At 36.2% G+C, this 18,226-nt stretch overlaps 1 protein-coding gene across 8 annotated transcripts in view; it reads right to left on the bottom strand.

Moving 5' to 3' along the window:
* The window catches only part of PDE7A (phosphodiesterase 7A), a 139,164-nt gene that overhangs the window by 104,650 nt on the left and 16,288 nt on the right, over positions 1-18,226 (bottom strand). The window contains exon 1 of one of the 8 annotated variants that reach the window (XR_003966358.2): positions 15,214-15,343. The exons of the other annotated variants lie outside the window; for them this stretch is intronic. The gene's annotated coding sequence lies outside the window, so the exon portion shown is untranslated. Of the gene's footprint in view, positions 1-15,213; positions 15,344-18,226 lie in introns of those variants that run through there. 8 annotated transcript variants of the gene reach the window in all.

Here is an 18,226-nt window from a genome sequence, read left to right as displayed (position 1 = left end):
TAAGTGTTATTTTTGAATATTGAGATGATCATGTGGCTTTTATTGTTCTGTTGCCATGGTGGATTACAATAATTGATTTTTGGATGTTAAGCCAACCTTGCATTCCTGAGATGAATCCCACTTGGTTGTAGTGTATAATTCTTTTTATATGTTGCTATATTCAGTCAGTATATTGTTTAGGATTTTTGTGTCCATATTCATAACAGGTATTGTTCTATAGTCTCCTTGTTTTTTGTTTTTTTGTTGTTGTTGGGTTTTGGTATCAGAGTAATACTGGTCTCTCAGAATGAGGTGGGAAGAATACTGTAAACACAACTTTTCTGAGTAAAGGAAAACCTTACCAATCAAAATAGAAACATGAATATTGAGGCTGATAATACAATTGGAAGTGCCATCCCCAATCCATGTGCAGCAGACACTGTTGATTATATAACCAACATCTACCCCGCTTCTTCCTTAAAGAAGCAGAGCTTTGTTCAGATGTCTAGGCAGCCCTATGTTTCAGAGTATGTGGCTGCAGCCTCAGACCTGAAGAGTGGACCCTGACTGGTCCAAATCAATCATAGTGGTTCCACCCTGCTTACCAGAGACTGTTTGAAAATGGCAATGTGAAACAATCAGGTGTGATGGAAATCTGCTAGAGAAGCCCCATGGGATGAGTTCTGTGCACTTAAAATGCTACAAAAGTTAAAAGACAGCCTTTCTCTTTCCCTGGAAGTTGTCACGTCTGAATACATGGAACTGTTAAAGCCACTTTGCAACCATGATAAAAGCTGCTGTGAGGACAACTCCAACATACTGAAGATAGCAAAACAGAAAGAAAGAATATGGGTCAGTGATGCTGCTGCTGAGCTGCTGAATTAACCAAACCTGGAAACACTCAACCTCGAGTCTTCCTGGTAAATCTTCTGTTTAAGCACACTGGAGTTAAGTTTTTTGCTACCTGCAACTAAAAATATTCTAGCTGATAAAACCAGTTGTGTGCAGGAGGCTGCTCTCATTGGCTCAGAAGAGCCAACTCTGCACCTCTCTTCCTAACAACTCATTCAGTAACATTGCACTGGTAGCTTTGAATCAACCACAGTAATAGTAAGCATACTACAAGAAATCAGCAAGCACCACAAATCAGATCTATTTCTCCTTCAGACCCAAAGGAATCTTGTCGTTGTGGAAATATATTCCAGGATATTTCATACAAATGGAATCATACACCATGTGATCTTTTGTGTCTGGCTTATTCAGTTAGCATATTTTCTAGGTTCATCCAAGTTGTAGGCAATAAGCATTTTACAAGAACACCACTGGATACAAGACTCTCTCAAATTTTTTTGTTCATGAAACCAACCTTTTTATTCCCATAGTAAAAGTAATATAAAAATTTTTACCAATAAACACTGCATAAATTTGGGTTTCTAATAAGACTTTATTTAGAAAAAAATCTCTAGCATCTGAAATATTGCTATACAATATTTCATAATATGAAAAATTACTATGTAAATTAAAAAACTGACTATAAAACATTATGCACAGTAAGAGGCAGGGAAAAAGAATATATTTAAACAGACAGATACTAGAATTGTTGAGCTCAACACCAATATATTCACATTGTTAGCTCTGGGTGGTAGGATTACAGAGGATTTTTATATTTTTGCCTGTTTTTCCCCCCAAATTTTCCTTCATAAACATGTATCAACTCAGTCATAAAGAAAAAAATATAATTCATGCTTTTAAGAGGAAGAAGTTCAATATTTTTTGTTCATGAGCAAATGAAGCCACACTATTTTTTCTTCCACTTGTGTCTGGGAAGAGTCTATATAAACCTTGCTGTATATAAACCTACTGGAAGGTAGCTCCAGTTTTTAAATTGGGTGATTCTGGCTACCATCTAGGGTATTAAGTTATGAACCTATTCTCTGACTACTTCAAGAAGATGTTGTAGTCATAAACTGAATTATAATATGCATTATAAGAGTGCTAAATTCTTCACACATAATCACTTTGAAAATAAAATCTGAGCCAAGGTCTCTCCTATTTTGAAATATACATGTGATCTGATTTGCATTGACTCTTTTCCTAAAGATAATGAAGGAGCATTGACCATGTGTCACAAGATTTGTTTTCTAAGTCTAGAGGTAAATCTTATTAGCCATATGAACTCTGGGAAGCAGAAATCTCTCTGAATCTAAACCTTCTTATCTATTAAATGGGGCAAAGACCTACCCCTTTTCTCTTCATAGGATGAGGTAAAGTAAATGAAACGTCAAGTGAAAGATAGTATTATATGTCACCACTTCATTACATACACATCTCAAGTCTTGTAACAACTGTACTTTGTACCACTTTGATACAAAAGACAGCCTTATAATAGCAATGTATGATGCCAGGTTTCCCTGGTAACAAGCTAACTTCCTCAATGTTTTAAAGATGTTTGTGTGCAGTGTGTAAAATCTCTTTGCTGCTTTACTGTTTCTGACTTGCCTCTAAAAATACTAGGATGATGTAAACAAAAGTACTGCTACCACAACATGATACTGGATGGGGACAGAAAGCCCTAGATCATTTTTTAGTAAGACATATTGTTGCAAAGGTCCTAAACAAAATATTAGCAAGTAGAATCCTGCAGAGAATCATATATCTTAACCAAGTAAGAATTATCCCAAGAACATAAGGGTAAGTTAATATTAGCATATCTCTAAGAAAATATACTAAAGTAGATCAAAGGGAAAACATTTTAAGCATCAATAGATGCAAAAAAAAATGTATTTAAATAATATAACCATTCCCAAATAATATTAATGAAGAAAAAAATAGGCAAAATTATCATGATTTGAAACTGATGCATTGTCTACAGGTGATTATGAAATAAGGTACTGAAAAACTATGGAACAATAATATGGAAAAATATGGAATAAGAAAACTCTGTATACAGCTAATCATACACTTAACATAAAAAATCAATAGTTTGCCTATATCTAATTAGTTAGAAAACATAATGAGAGAAAAGATTCTATTTATAATTCCAATGGAATAAAAGTAAACCTTGGTATAAACAACAAATGATAAAGGCCTTTATAAAGAAAATGTTAATCTCTACTGAAGGATCTCAAAGAAGACTGGAATAAGGAGATTCAATATTAGTAGTAATGAGGATGAGGAGAAGGAGAAAGGGGAAGAGGAGAGCAGTTTCATCAGTCAGGCGCCCAACAGGAAAATGATGGCACAGAGGGCTAGCAACAGCAGGGAGCTGTTACCACCATTTACTATGAGACCTGAGGTGAGGGCTCTCAGCATGGGAGAGGGGACCCAGCCCAACGGAAGGTGTGGCCTTAGGTAGACAAACACAACCCTATAGGGTAAGAGGCTTGGAAATATACCTTTTTTCCTCCTACCCACCCATCTCCTACTAGACCTTCTACTGGCCAAATGCAACAAGAAGCCAGGAGGCTAGAGAGCCTGGAAAATGCATTCCACAGAGGTCAGACTGCTGGGGCACAGATCAAGATGGAGAAAGTGAAGATCATATTTGAAGAGGCAAAAAGAATATCCAGCACAACCGCTAGTCATTTAGCTGTTTACTCTGGATTAATTCTAATAAGGTCAATTTGCCCAAACTACAAATTCAAACAATCCCAGTAAAAATACCAATAGGATATTTTATAGGTAGTGAGAGGGCAGAGGGGAGTTTGTGACTATCATTAAGTTCTTCTAGAATAATAAATATATATGCAAAATCAAGTAGGGAATAAAAAACATTAAAACAGGCTATTAAGCTATAATAATTAAAAGCTTAATCCTAGCACACGAACAGACTAATCAATGAAACAAAATTAGAATCCAGAAACAGACCAAGTAGATGCAAAATTTTCACATATGATAGAGGTGGCATTTTAAATAGACTGGGTGGCTCAATCGGTTAAGTGTCGGACTTTGGCTCAGGACATGATCTCACAGTTAGTGAGTCTGAGCCCCACGTGGGACTCTGCTGACAGCTCAGAGCCTGGAGCTGGCTTTGGTTTCTGTGTCTCCCTCTCTCTCTGCCCTCCCCCACTCGTGGGCATGCGAGCACTCTCTCTGTGTCTCTCTCTCAAAAATGAATAAAAGTTTTTTAAAAATTAAAAAAAAATTTTTTTAACCTGCTATTTTAAAAATAAATAAATAAACAGGGAAAACATACATTATTTAATTAATGATTTAGGAGAAACTCGATGGTGAATGGAGGAAAAGACACTAGATCTCTGCCTTATTCCTTACATTACAATAAATTCCAGATGGAGTAAAGATCAAAACATGAGGAATTAACTGTGGAAATAGAATTATGAGAAAAATGTAAAAGGCTGTAGGAGAATACAAGAAAGAATATATTTATTACCTTGAAACACAGAAGATAATACACTATGACATAGAATCAAAAGCCTTATAAGGGGAAAACGAGACATTTCACTACATAAATACAAAACTGCTACATAAAAATTTACCATAAAAAGTTAGAAGAGATCAGATAAAATAATACTATAACACGTCTTTATTTTCCTAATATTGTAGTATCACTCTTGTAATACAATAAGAAGGTAACTGGAAGGTACATGTTTAAATATAAATGCCACTAAAATTAAAACATGAGTTATATTTAAAGAGAAGCAAAACAAACCTAATGAGACATTTTTATTTTAACCTATCACACTGGCAAAGATTACAGAGACTGATAATACCTCTGCACCAGTGAGAGGACAACAGGTAATCTGTGCTATTCAAACTCTCCCCGCCCAGCTCAGGAACTAAACAGGTTACAGTGAATTTTCAAATGAGCCCCTCATTATCTGGACTGTCCCCACTCTGAATATCCAAATCTCAGGAAGCAAAGAGATTTAAATAACATCACATCTCTCACTGTACAAACTCTCACACTACACATTCTCACTGCGCTAATTCAAGAAAAGGTTTGGACAAGGAATACACTGTGAAAGTGTATACAGAGTTTTGTAGTGAGATTGTAAATTCATGTAATCCTTTTAGGGATATCAAAATTGTAAACACACATAGTTTTTGACCCAAGTCCTTCCCCTTCTAGACATGTATGCCATGGACACACTCACATGGGAATGTAAAGCTATATGTACAGGATATTATCTAAAGCACTGTCCGTAAGAGAGAGAGAGAGAGAGAGAGAGAGAGAGAGAGAGACAGAGGCAGACACACACACACACACACACACACACACACACACACACACACACACACAAATACCGTGAGCCTAAACATCCTGATTGGCAGAGACATGATTAAATTAAATATAGTACATCCATTCTATGGAATTCATGAATTCCTAGTTTTCTAAACATAACTGATCCTGAGGTGAATTCTCTTAAACTAAGGGCCAAAATGTAATTGTAAATATTAAAAATAATTGATTTTCAAGATTTTGACTTGAAAAATAAAAAAAATAAAAGTTTTAAGTTATCTTACATTTGACAAGATTTAAGTTATAATTTCAACTATGCACACATTTCTTAGACCAAAAAAAACAAGGGTTGACTTTATTTTTTAGTGTAATCTTTTCAACAAAATTATATAACACAACATACCACATCTTTCATGTTTTTCTCTTTAGAGAGGATCACAAAGATCTTGTTTTCAGAAATACTGAATGGCTTCATCCATTTTTCCTAGGAGCCTTCTCTAATCATTTGCATCAAAAGTCACTGTAATCAAATCAGGCTCCCTTAAAAGCATCTAGTATGTCATCCTTGAGAATTTTCTTTTTCAACTGTTAGTCTGTATCTTGGAGTTAAGATCACATCCATGAACATCATAAAACCTACCTACTTTGCAAGACATGCAATTTCAGTTTGCAAGTGATTTTATTATTTTTGAGCAATAAAACTGACAACAAAGGATCAGGAGCAACATTTGAGTAGGAATTTTAAAAGGTGTGCTTTCATTATTAAATTTTTTTTTTCCTAATAACCAATCTAGTAATGTATATATTAATCAGTCATTAAAAAAGGATGACATTATACTAATACAAAAATATCCAAGATTTATGTATTTACAGAAAACATATGATTCCATTTGCTTAACAAGATTTTCATATGTATACATATAATATATATAACACATATCACAATTCCTATATGTGAACAAATTTTCAGGGAAACCATTCAAGAAACTATTAACATTGCTTATCTCTCGGGAATTCAAAAGGAGAGTTTTCTTTTAATTACATTTTACACCCTTCTGAATTATTTAGCTTTCCCATAAGGAGGTATAGTAACTTTTACAATGATGATGATGATGCTACATATAACTAGGTTTTCAATTAAATACATACTAATAATAATCTGCGATTCCAGCTGCCAGTAATTTAAATTAAACCCTAACATCTAAAAGGCATTAAATTTAGAAATCTCAAATACTAATAAAAGAAATTTCAAAAAAAATTCTTATGCAATACTCAATTATCTTAATAGTTTTTTCCCCAAATTATTTCAGACAGAACTTTTTCCATTATCCTTTAGAGATAAACAGGAATGATAATTTTGACGTATCAAAGTATACTGCTTAAACAATGAATCAAAAAAATTCACAGATATGTATGTTTCAGATTCCACATTGCAACTAACTTTTACAAAACTACCACTTCTTGAGTTCTGGCATCATATCAAAGAAAAATATCCACAATTATAATTAAAGGCTACTGTTATACATCTCATTTTTCCAACCACATCTGAGTGGGGCCAGATTTTCTTCACATACTTCTGCCAAATCAATTTATTTCAATAACTTTAATGCAGAAGCCTATACGAGAATCCAGTGGTCTTCTATTAAACCAGACACTGATGAGATTTGAAAGGTGTAAAATCAATGCCATTCTTGTATCTTTTTTACTTTGAAATACATATGTAGTTTTTTTCATTAAAAAACACTTATGTTAACATGTAACTGGTATTGTCATTTTTAAATAAGTAGAATTTGACTTTTTTCTCAGTTTTCTTTTCTTTCTTTTTGAGAGAGCATGTGCGCACAAACGGTAGGGGAAGAGAGAGAGGGAGAAAAGAATCTGAAGCAGGTTCCAAGCTCAGCACGGAGCCCAATGTGGGGCTCAATCACATAACCCTGGGATTATGACTTGAGCTGAAATCAAGAGCCAGACATTAAACCCAGTGAGCCACCCAGGCATCCCTCATTTTCTAATACAAAAAATATCAATACATAAAGCCCATTTAAGCAACAACTCTCTGGAGTCTTCAATAACTTTTCAGAATGGAAAGGAGTTCCGACACCCAAAATTTTGAGATCCTACAGACCAAAAGGCAAACGGTGCGAACAATTTGTTTACAATAAGGATGAATGCCCTATAACATGTGGGGGTGGGGAGAATGAAATGTTATAGATACTAAATTTGTTTTTAGATAGAATTCAAGTATTTTTTAAGAAATGAGAAAAATTGTATTTAAAGTTTTCATATTAACCTACATATTTATTTACATTTCCAGTGTCTGCCTTTCTTCCTATGGATCTGAGTTACCATCTGGAATAATTTCCTTCTTTTAGTATTTCTTATAAGGCAGGTCTGCTTGTTACAAATTCTCAGTCTTTGCATATGAATGTATTTATTTCACCTTTATTTTTCAAAGATAGTTTTGCTAAATATAGAATTATTCATAGACTTTTATTTTTCTTTCAGCACTTTGGATATGTCATCCCATTCTAGCCTCCAGTGTTTCTGATGAGAAGGCAGTAATTAATCACACTGACGCTCCACTGTATGTAGCCAGTTATTATTCTCTTGCTGATTTCAAGATTTTATCTTTGTCTCTTAACAGATTGGCTAGCCTGTTTCTAGGCACAGGTCTCTTTGTATTTATCCTACCAGAGTTCAGTGAACTTCTGGATGTAGTAAGTTTTTCATCAAATTTGGAAAATTTTCCAAAAGGCTATTTTCTGTACCTTTCTATCTCTCTCTGCATTTGGGGCTCCCATTACAGATGTGTTCTATGCTTGATGTGTTCCATAGATCTCTAAGACTTTCTTCCTTTTTCTTCATTTTTCCGCCTTTCATATTGAGTCATATTTATTAGTCGGCCTTTAAATTTGCTGATTCTTTTTATTGGCACCTCAAAACTATTGCTGAATCCCTCTAGTGAATTTTTCATTTCAGGCATTGCATTCTTCAAGTCTAGAATTTCCATTTGATTTTTTAACTTTTTAGTTTGGAATAATTTAGATTTATTTACAGAAAAGTTGCAAAGACAGTACAGTGAGTTCCTATGCTTCACCCAGCTTTCCCTAATGTTAATATCTTACATAAGCATGGTACAATGTGTCAAAAGTAAGAAATTAACATTGGTTCAAAACTGCAGACTTTATTCAGATTTCATCAGTTTTTCCACTAATTTTTCCTTTTTCTGTTCCAGAATCCAATGCAGGATACCACATGGCATTCAGTCATCACATCTCCTTGGTTTCCTCTGATCTGTAATAATTTCTCAGTTTTTCCTTGTTTTTTGTAACCTTGACAGATTAAGAGTACTGATCAGGTGCTCCTATAGAATGATCCAGAGTTGTACTTTGTCTGTTTCTTCTCATGGTCAGACTCAGGCTATAAGTCTTGAGAAAGACTACTACAGAGGTGAAGTACCCTCTCATGACATCATATCAAGAGTGGCTTTTGTTTTGTCTTGTTTTGGTTTGGTTATTGTTTTAATTAGTTCTATACCCTTATGGAGAACCTGCATTTGTTGACTTACTGTTGTTGTAATTCCCTTTATTTAAACATGGTTCCCTTTAGTTCTTGTAACAAATTTATAATTGTTGAAGTCTTTATTAAATCCAAATGTGGGGACATTCAGAGACAATTCTTTTCTCCTGCTTTTTTTTTTCCTGTGCAGGACTCACACATCACTGGTTCCTTACATGGCCTGTAATTTTGTTGCTGCTGTTAAACCTAGAGATTTTATAAACTACAGCAACTCAGGATTATTTTTTTCCCACTTAAAGGTACTGTTGCTGTTTTGTTTACTTCTTTCATTTTGTTTAGTATCATGCCTAGGGTAATAAATATGCAAAATCTGTCTCCCTGTGGTATGAAGTCACTGATATCTCTGTTCACTTTTATTTTAAATATATTGTTTTTATTTTTAGGCCTAGCTTCCTAGAGGTTACCCCTCTCCATCACTTAGGGGTCAATGTGTGATGAGACAGAGTTTATTTCAAATACCTCAAGCCACTAAGGCTCCTCCCCTTGCCAATGGGTATGTGTGTGGGTAAGACAAACTCATTTGTAGTTCAGTCTTTTTTCAAGTTTGCCCCAGGTTTACCTTTCCATTAGAGCCCTTTCAAGTCTCCTAGGTGCATGAATGCAAGCAACTTCAGGGTCAGTCAAAAGTATGTGAATACCTCGGGCCTTCCCAGGTCTTTCCTGTGCTAATGTGCAGCCTCAACCAGGAATGTTTGCCTCAGATAGTACTGCAAGCCCCTGCCATGCAAGCGGAGCCATTGGCCCTCCCTCACACTTCTGAAAATTCTCATCACACACAATGCCACTGGCATCACTGGCCACTCTAAAGAGCTGACCCTCCCTTCAAATTGAGGTCTTTATGCCTTGCTTCTTGCTGGCAGAAACTCCAAGCCAATCAAGCTGGGTCAGAGTGGGGTGGAGAGTAGTCCCAAGCTAGAAAGCCACAGGTTCCCATTTCTCTTACTTGCAGTTTAACAGTGTAACACTTTTGAAAGTTTTAGACAATTGGCCTCTGGTCAATCTCCAAAGTACTGAAATGATTGCTTTAGAAAAGTAATGTAGAAATAAAAATTCTATCCAAATATTCATACTGTTTGAACCAGTAATCCCAGTTATACAACACCATCCAAAAGAACTCCCCCCTGCCCCCACCAAAATATGAAAAAAGCTGTGTACAGCATGTTCCTAACAATGTCAGTTCTCTTTTTGTGCCTCCCTTACAGCTAGATGGAGCCCTGTGACTAAGTTCTCACCAATGCCATGAGAGTGGAAGAGATACCACAACTTCCTCCTCATCAACTCCAGAGTAAACAGCCCTGAACTTCTGGTCTTTCTCCTTCCCAAAGGCCTAAGTTTGCGTTGGTAGCAACTCACAGACAACCATGACAAATGGATTCCTGTATTACTTCATGGAATAGAATCACTTCACCAGCCTGTACCTATTTCCAGGCTATTATATCACAACAAAATAAAATGTTATATTACTAAGTGACATTACAAATGCATGCTTTTAAAAGAAATACATTCCAAAAGGCTATAAAATTAAATATACTGATTCATCACAGCTACCTTAAAATATGTATGTAAACACAGTAAATACATAAAAATAACAATGTCATGGTGAGATTATAATTATTCTTTTTCAAACTTCCAAAAGTACTGTTTAAATTACTTTGATAATTTCAAAGGTTGAAACTGTTTAATTACATTGGTTAATTAAATATTTTGAAATCCAAATTTAAGGAACCTTTATCCTATCCACTTTCATACTGGTATAAAATGGATCCTCTGGCCAATGTTCAAATCCATAGGGCCTGGTCTGTAATCCAGCCATTGTGTTCTTTCTTTAATAAACGAAAAACTACCTATTCATATGCCTCAAGGGCACTACTAGCTAGGAAACTTAGCTAAATAAGACTGACTTCATATAACTCAATAAACTTTTTCTACTTAAAGAAAAACTTTTTGCTTCATCTTTTATATTTGTATTTCTTAAGAGAAAACAAAGTTTCCATGTAAGGGGATATACTGGAAACTGACCCAACAAAAAGCTTTATGCCTTTTCTCACCCAACAGCTTCCCTCAACCTAAAAATATATCTGAAGAAGGATGAAAGTGACTTCACTATGAAAAGCATAGCTTTTAAGATTAAAGTCCCTCCCCCCACCCCAAAAAACACAAGAAATTGAAACAGCCCAGCTCAAAGAAAGCAAAATCGAGCTGCTAAAAACTTTGCTGTCCTCTCATATTTGAAACTATACAGTATCTCCAAAAATGCAGCTAATTTATACAGTATCTTGAGATTTCCAAGCTTCCTAATAATTAAAGGTATGAACAAGGGAAATGTACCGAACTATACAAACTATAACTACACATATGTCTAATTATTTAAAAAGAGATGGCCCTGACTCCCTCTAACAAGATGTACCACAAAACATTACTTCTAGAGCTACACTGTTCAATGAATCACTAGCCACTTGTAGCTACAGAGTACTTGAAATAGTGCTTGTCAGAATCAAGATGTGCTCTCCAAAAATATATAAAAATATATCAACATATTTTAACACTGATTACATGTTATTATTTTGGATATAGTTGCTTAAGTTTATTAAAACTTTCTGTTTCATTTTATTGTTTAAAATATGGCTCCAGGAGAACTTTAATTTACATATGTGGCCACACTAGATTTCTATCGGATATCCCTGGTGTTACACCTGAGCAAACCAGCCCAGTTTCTAACAAGCAAAATTTTACAACCAGTTTCTTTTGGTTTAGTACTCTCTAGTTCTATACTTTTATCCTAAAAACAAAAAGGGTATGTTGACCTAGGATTATGTACCACACAGTATTGAAGATAAGGGCTGCTTATAGTCATCTGGTATTCAACAACAGGGGTCTAACCTGTTATCACAACCAAGGCCCCAGGAGAAATCCAGAGACTTTTATAAGTTCTTAACAGGCTGGAAACCAGTCCCTCACTCTGACAATGTCATTTATCAGTTTTATATTAGGGGATACGAATACCAATACCACTTCAAGAGGCTCTCCACAAATCCTCTAGTCATCAGAGAGTTAAAAGTGACCACCTTGAGATGGTATAAGAGGATTCAAGACAGAATGGACTAGCTTGCACAGCAGGGTGTGAGGCCGCACTGTGGGAAGGCAGAGAGAGGAGGGAGTGTGAGTAAAGCAGAAAGCTGGACTCCTAGCACCGGGTCACAGACAGGACCTCATAAAGGTCTAACACACTTTTTACATCTGCTGAGTATCTACTTTGTGTGAAGCACTGGGTTTAACACAGCTAAATAAACAATGTGCACTCTTAAGGAGATCACAGTCTAATCAAACTGAAGTCAGGACAGGTCACCGTACAAGGCCAGCTGTTCTGACAGTTAATCCTGGGCTTCAACCTTAAGGATTGAAATCAGAGTTGGCTAATAAAGTCAAATCGCTAGACAAAAAGCTGCAGCAAAGTAGACTCAGGAGACAAGGAAGGTTATGGTTAAATGGGTCTCATGGTGAAAATGGACTCTAAGAACCCTTTGAAATTTTACATATGGGGATGTGTGTGTGTGTGTGTGTGTGTGTGTAAAAGAACTCACAGCAATCGACAGATGCTCTGAGGTAGTGGTCTCCAAACTTGTAATGCATTTATTTATGAATTATACACATTTACCTTTATGTACTCTATGTGACATGAATAAAATTAGGATAGAAAATAAGGTTAGAAATAAATATAAATAAAAGTCCTAAGTCTTATTTCTGTATCTTCAATAGTTTTTCTTTCATAGCCCACCATATGAATCCTACTCTAAAGAAACGTAAAAAACACCACTGATGGGGAAATTAGTGTGGAAACCTCGACAGTTATTAAAACTACCCCTCTGGGGCGCCTGGGTGGCGCAGTCGGTTAAGCGTCCGACTTCAGCCAGGTCACGATCTCGCGGTCCGTGAGTTCGAGCCCCGCGTCGGGCTCTGGGCTGATGGCTCAGAGCCTGGAGCCTGTTTCCGATTCTGTGTCTCCCTCTCTCTCTGCTCCTCCCCCGTTCATGCTCTGTCTCTCTCTGTCCCAAAAATAAATAAACGTTGAAAAAAAAAAAATTTAAAAAAAAAAAACTACCCCTCAACTAGAAATGAGCTGGGGCCAACCACAAAAATTCTTGGTCACTTCCAGGAAGTTTTTCTCTGAAAATGGAGAATTTTCACTATGAAACAAAGGAAAAATGAAAAGGTTGGTTGCACATATCATGTAATATATATTTTGCTTTTATCTTCCAATTGTCCTTTTTTATGTTAATATTTTAAACCATTAAAAAACCTTTTAAATATTAGACAGAAATTATCTTTAAAAATTGAGATTTTAGAAAAGCTATGTAAAATGGGTCTTATGTTCCATTTTTCTTATTAATATAAAATTTGGGGTAGTATCACTAATTTTTAAAAAATTTTTTTAATGTTTGTTTTTGAGAGAGAGAGAGAGAGAGAGAGGGACAGAGCATGAGCGGGAGAGGGGCAGAGAAAGAGGGGGACACAGAATCTGAAACAGGCTCCAGGCTTTGGGCTGTCAGCACCTAGCCCAATGTGGGGCTCGAACTCACCAACTGTGAGATCACGACCTGAGCTGAAATCGGACACCCAACCGACTGAGCCACCCAGATGCCCCAGTATCACTAAATTTAAAATATTTACTTGAGGGAGAGATTGTGTGCTGATAGTTTTTAACAGTGAGCATGCTTCAGTAGTACATCCAGAAGATTTCAAGTCATTAATTTTCAATATACTTTTCTAAGCATAAAATTTCTTCCTCCAATTTCACATTCTCAGCTCTAGAAAAATAGGCAATGGATATAGACAAGTCACAGAAGATAGGTATCAGGTAATTAATAAACATCTAATACAAGTTTAATATCAACAAAAATCCAAGAAATGGAAACTAAAAATATCAGCAACTTATGAAAAGGCACTCATATGCTGCTCATGGAAATATAAACTGGTATCACTTTATCACTTCTTTCTGGAAAGAAATTTGACAGTATGCTCTGATCTAGTAATTACATCAGGAAATTGTTTCAAAATTTAGAGAAAGACTTGTATATGAAAATGACATTACAATATTTTATATCGGTACAGAAAACGATTGGATGAAAATGTTCTAAAATGTTAACTATTTATCACTGGGTGATAGGATTACAGACAGTGTTTACTTTCCTCTTTCTTCTTTGTATTTTTTTATATATTCCATTTTTTAAATAATAAGCACATATTAATTTCAATCCAAAGAAGAAATTCAAGTTTCTTTTTAGAATTCCTTTTAACAAATATCACCTAGTTCTTCTTAAAGAAACAAATATGAAGTGTCTGCTATTTCCATTCAAAATGGAGAGGGCTCCTATTCTAATTTTTTATTTTTACCTCCCCCTCACCAAAAAGCATTCAGCAGCCTACTCCAGTACAGCAGACAGGAGCTCTAGTCAAAGACAGATCTAAGTTCAAACCCCAGAAACACCATTTACAGTTGTGTTACTTTGGGCAACTTTTCTAAACCTCAGTGAATTTTTAAATAAGATTACATAAATTTAGAGATTAAGATAGCTCCATACCACAGCGGCAGCTCAGAAAGAGTATAACGATGAAGGTGGAATTTTAAGGGGAGGGTGTAGGTGGGACTATAAACTGAAATTACAGGAATACAATTTGAGATTCATCCCAAAGAGAGATATGGTGACATACGATCAGACATGGTAGCATGAGACTAAAAGAGTAAATTTTTCTTCATTCTTCTGTATTGAACACTTCCTGTATGTTGCATGCTAGGGACATAGCACTGAGCTGGGTAAACAAGATCCCTGCTTCCTGACCACACAGTCTGTGGTGGCAGGGTGGGGAGTGAGGTGGGGAGTGAGGTGGGGAGTGAGGTAGGGGTGGAAGCCAGGCAGAGGCAGACAAATGAATTGAGTTAGTGTTGTATGCCATAAATAAAACAAGGTAAAAGGACAGACGGGGGAGGGGTGCTGTCAGGGAAGATTCCTCTGCAGAGTGGACTGCGACTTGAAGGACAAGGAGCCATGGCCAAGATCTTGAGTCTCAGAGAAGAGCAAGAGCAAAGTCAAAGATGGGCACAAACCTGGCACGTTCACAGGAAGAAGACCACTGTGAAAGAAGAGGGGGCTGAAAAGTTGGCAGGTACCAGATTATATGGGGCCATAACATGAAAAGGAGTTTGGATTTTATTTTCACTGTGAAAAGAACCTACTGATGTTTCGGCAGTGGCATGAGGTGACTGCATTTAAAAAATTACTTCAACAGATCTGTGGAGAAAGAATTCTAGTGACACGACGCTATCACAGCAGGCCAAACATGCCTTGGGCTGGGCAGGACTGACAGCACTAGTGGTGGTGGAATCAAGCAGAATCACCACAGAGGCTGTTTTCAGCTCCATCTCTCAAACCAAGCACAAAGGTCTTTATAAAACCCACCTTGGTTCTCCCAGTTCATCTGTGCCGCTACTCATCTTCGTATACGGTCCTGATGAGGACACATCAGTACTGCAATTACAGATTTACATAGCTCCTTTTCCTACTGGACCAAGCTCCAAGAACCAAGGCAGGAAACCGTTTTATTCACCTGTGACACACCTAGCAGAGTACCTGGCATATAAAAAGTGCTCAGTAAGTGTCTGCTGATGGAAAGAATGAACAAATACATTTAAAATAACCAAAGCCATTTGTATTCATTTCCTAGGGCTGCTGAAGTAACAAGCTTTGTGGCTTAAAACAACAGAAATATATTTTCTCTCAGTTCTGGAGGCTCCAAGTCCAAAATCAATGTTGGCAGGGCAGGGCCATGCTCCCTCTGAAGGCTTCAGGGAAGGATCCTCCTGTGCCTCTTAGGAGTTTCTGGTGTTCCCTGGCAATCCTTCACATTCCAGGCTTGTAACCTGCATCATTCCAAACTCTGCTCCATCTTCAGGTGGCCTCCTTTCTTGTGTGCATTCTCTCCTCTCAAAAAGACATCTGTCACTGGATTTAGGGCCTGCCCTAATTCCATATGACCTCATTTTTATTATATCTGCAAAGATCCTTATTCCAAATAAGGTCACATCCTAAGGCTCCAAGTAGACATGAATTTTTGGTGGACACTATTCAACCCACTACACCATTCAACACCATGGATTGCCTTTTAAAGTGGTAATCTTCTCATCCTAAAAATGCACAAGCAAAAACTGAGTAGCCAAAATCAGGATGTTCAACAGAAGAGATTTCTACATTGCCTTTGTAAGTCCCTTTAAACCTTTCTGCTTTTAGTTTACTCATCTATATAGTGAGAAAACTGATTTCTATAGTCTCTTCTAACATTAATATTCTATGATTCTGGGCCATAAGTTTTCTTGATGACTTTTCACATTTTATAAATGTTATGCTAATGTAGAGACCCTCAAATACTTGAATAAATTATAACAGAAAGCTTACCTTCTCAGTTTTGAAACAGGCAAAATACTTTTTTGTAAACTATCTGCCGCCAAAGTTACTTACTTTCCCCATTAAAAATGCAGTGTATTCCTCCATACATCAAACCATTACACTTCCATTTTAATAAACCACTTTGAATACTTACTATGTGCCAGTGAACAACCTACTTCTGACCCATCTATTTATACTTATTAAATTATTAGCTAACTAGACCTTTCTTCATTATTTCTATATAATAGGTCATTTAATGGTAAGTTTTTTAAAAAAAAATAGCTTTACTGATTTCCCTTATTATGAAAGTGATATTATTTTTGTTTAAAAAAATTCACAAGTACAAAGATATTAAAATTAGAAGTCCCAGTCCCAAAGATAACCACTGTAAATATTTTGCTGACCAACCTATCAGACTTGTATGTATGAATACATTGGTGAACAAAATATCCTTCATGTTTTTATTTACAAAAATCAGATGTTATGTAGAAAGTTACATAAACAGGTTAATACAAATACTACTCTGCAGCTAGCATTTTCTGCAAACTGTTATGTATATTTTTCCAAAACAAATATGGAAATAAGGCATCATTTTACTGGGTAGAGTTTCATGCTGAATTAAAACAACATATTCTAACCAACCGCCAGACTGGTAAGCACTGAAATAATCTAAATATCCATCATTCTAATGTTGCAAATTGCTACCAAAATAACTTATGTATATATGTTTTAGCAAATTTTTGCAACTGTCCCTTCAGACAAATTCCAGAACTGCAGAAAGGGTAGCATTCACACTTAAAATTTTGATTTGTAAAGACCTACTACCCTACCCAAAAGCTGAATCAAATAATGCTCCCAGCTCCATATATAAGAATACCCATTTTCTCATACCCTGCTAACACTGGGTTTTATCAGTCTTTGCCAGTATGAAAATATGTTTCCCCCGCCAAAAATATTTTTCTTTCTTGCTTTCTTTTCTTTTCTCCCATTCATTCATTCATTCATTCGGCACTTCCTTTATTACTAGAAAAGCTAAATATGTTTTCCTACATTTGTATTTCTTCCTGGAGCTGTGAGTCTTCTGCCAATTTTCTAATGAGTATTCTTTTTTTTCCCCTATAGATCTTATTTCTATTGCCCTGTTCAAAGAATACCTCAGGTATAAGGCAAAGATGTTTCCTCTCATCATTCCTTTTCAATATTACACTGGAAATCCTAGCTAACGTAATAAGACCAAAAAAGGAAACACAGTATAGATTGGAAAAGATGACATAAAACTATCTTTGTTCACACATGACATAACTGTCTATGTAGAAAATCTGAAAAAATGGAGCGGGGGGTGGGGGGAAGTCTCCTAGAACTAATGAGCAATTATAGCAATGTTAAAGAGCAATAAATGAAATTTGAAAATTGAAAACACAATACCATTTACACTAGCACTCCCAAAAATGAAATACTTAGGTATAAAACTAACAAGATAGGGGGGTGCCTGGGTGGCGCAGTCGGTTGGGCGTCCGACTTCAGCCAGGTCACGATCTCGCGGTCCGTGAGTTCGAGCCCCGCGTCAGGCTCTGGGCTGATGGCTCAGAGCCTGGAGCCTGTTTCCGATTCTGTGTCTCCCTCTCTCTCTGCCCCTCCCCCGTTCATGCTGTCTCTCTCTGTCCCCAAAAAAATAAATAAATGTTGAAAACTAACAAGATAGGTACAAGATCTATATGAGGAAAATGACAAAACTCAGATGAATAAAATCAAAGAACTAAATAAATGGAGAGATATTTAATGCTCATTAATGAGAAGACTCAATATTGTCAAAGTCTTCCCAACTCGATCTGTAATTTCAATGCAATCCCAATCGAAATCCCAGTAAGCTATTTTGTGGATATGAACACACTAATTCTAAAGTTTACATAAAAAGGCAAAAAGATCCAGAGTAGCCAAGACAATATCGAAGAGGAAAAACGAAATTGGGAGGACACTACTGGACTTCCAGACTTACTATAAAACTACAGTAATTAAGACAGTGTGGTAT

The sequence above is a fragment of the Lynx canadensis genome, chromosome F2 (genome assembly GCF_007474595.2).
Source record: "Lynx canadensis isolate LIC74 chromosome F2, mLynCan4.pri.v2, whole genome shotgun sequence".
Taxonomy (NCBI): domain Eukaryota; kingdom Metazoa; phylum Chordata; class Mammalia; order Carnivora; family Felidae; genus Lynx; species Lynx canadensis.
Note: the sequence above shows the minus strand (reverse complement) of the source record. Positions and strands in the feature narration are given on the sequence as shown.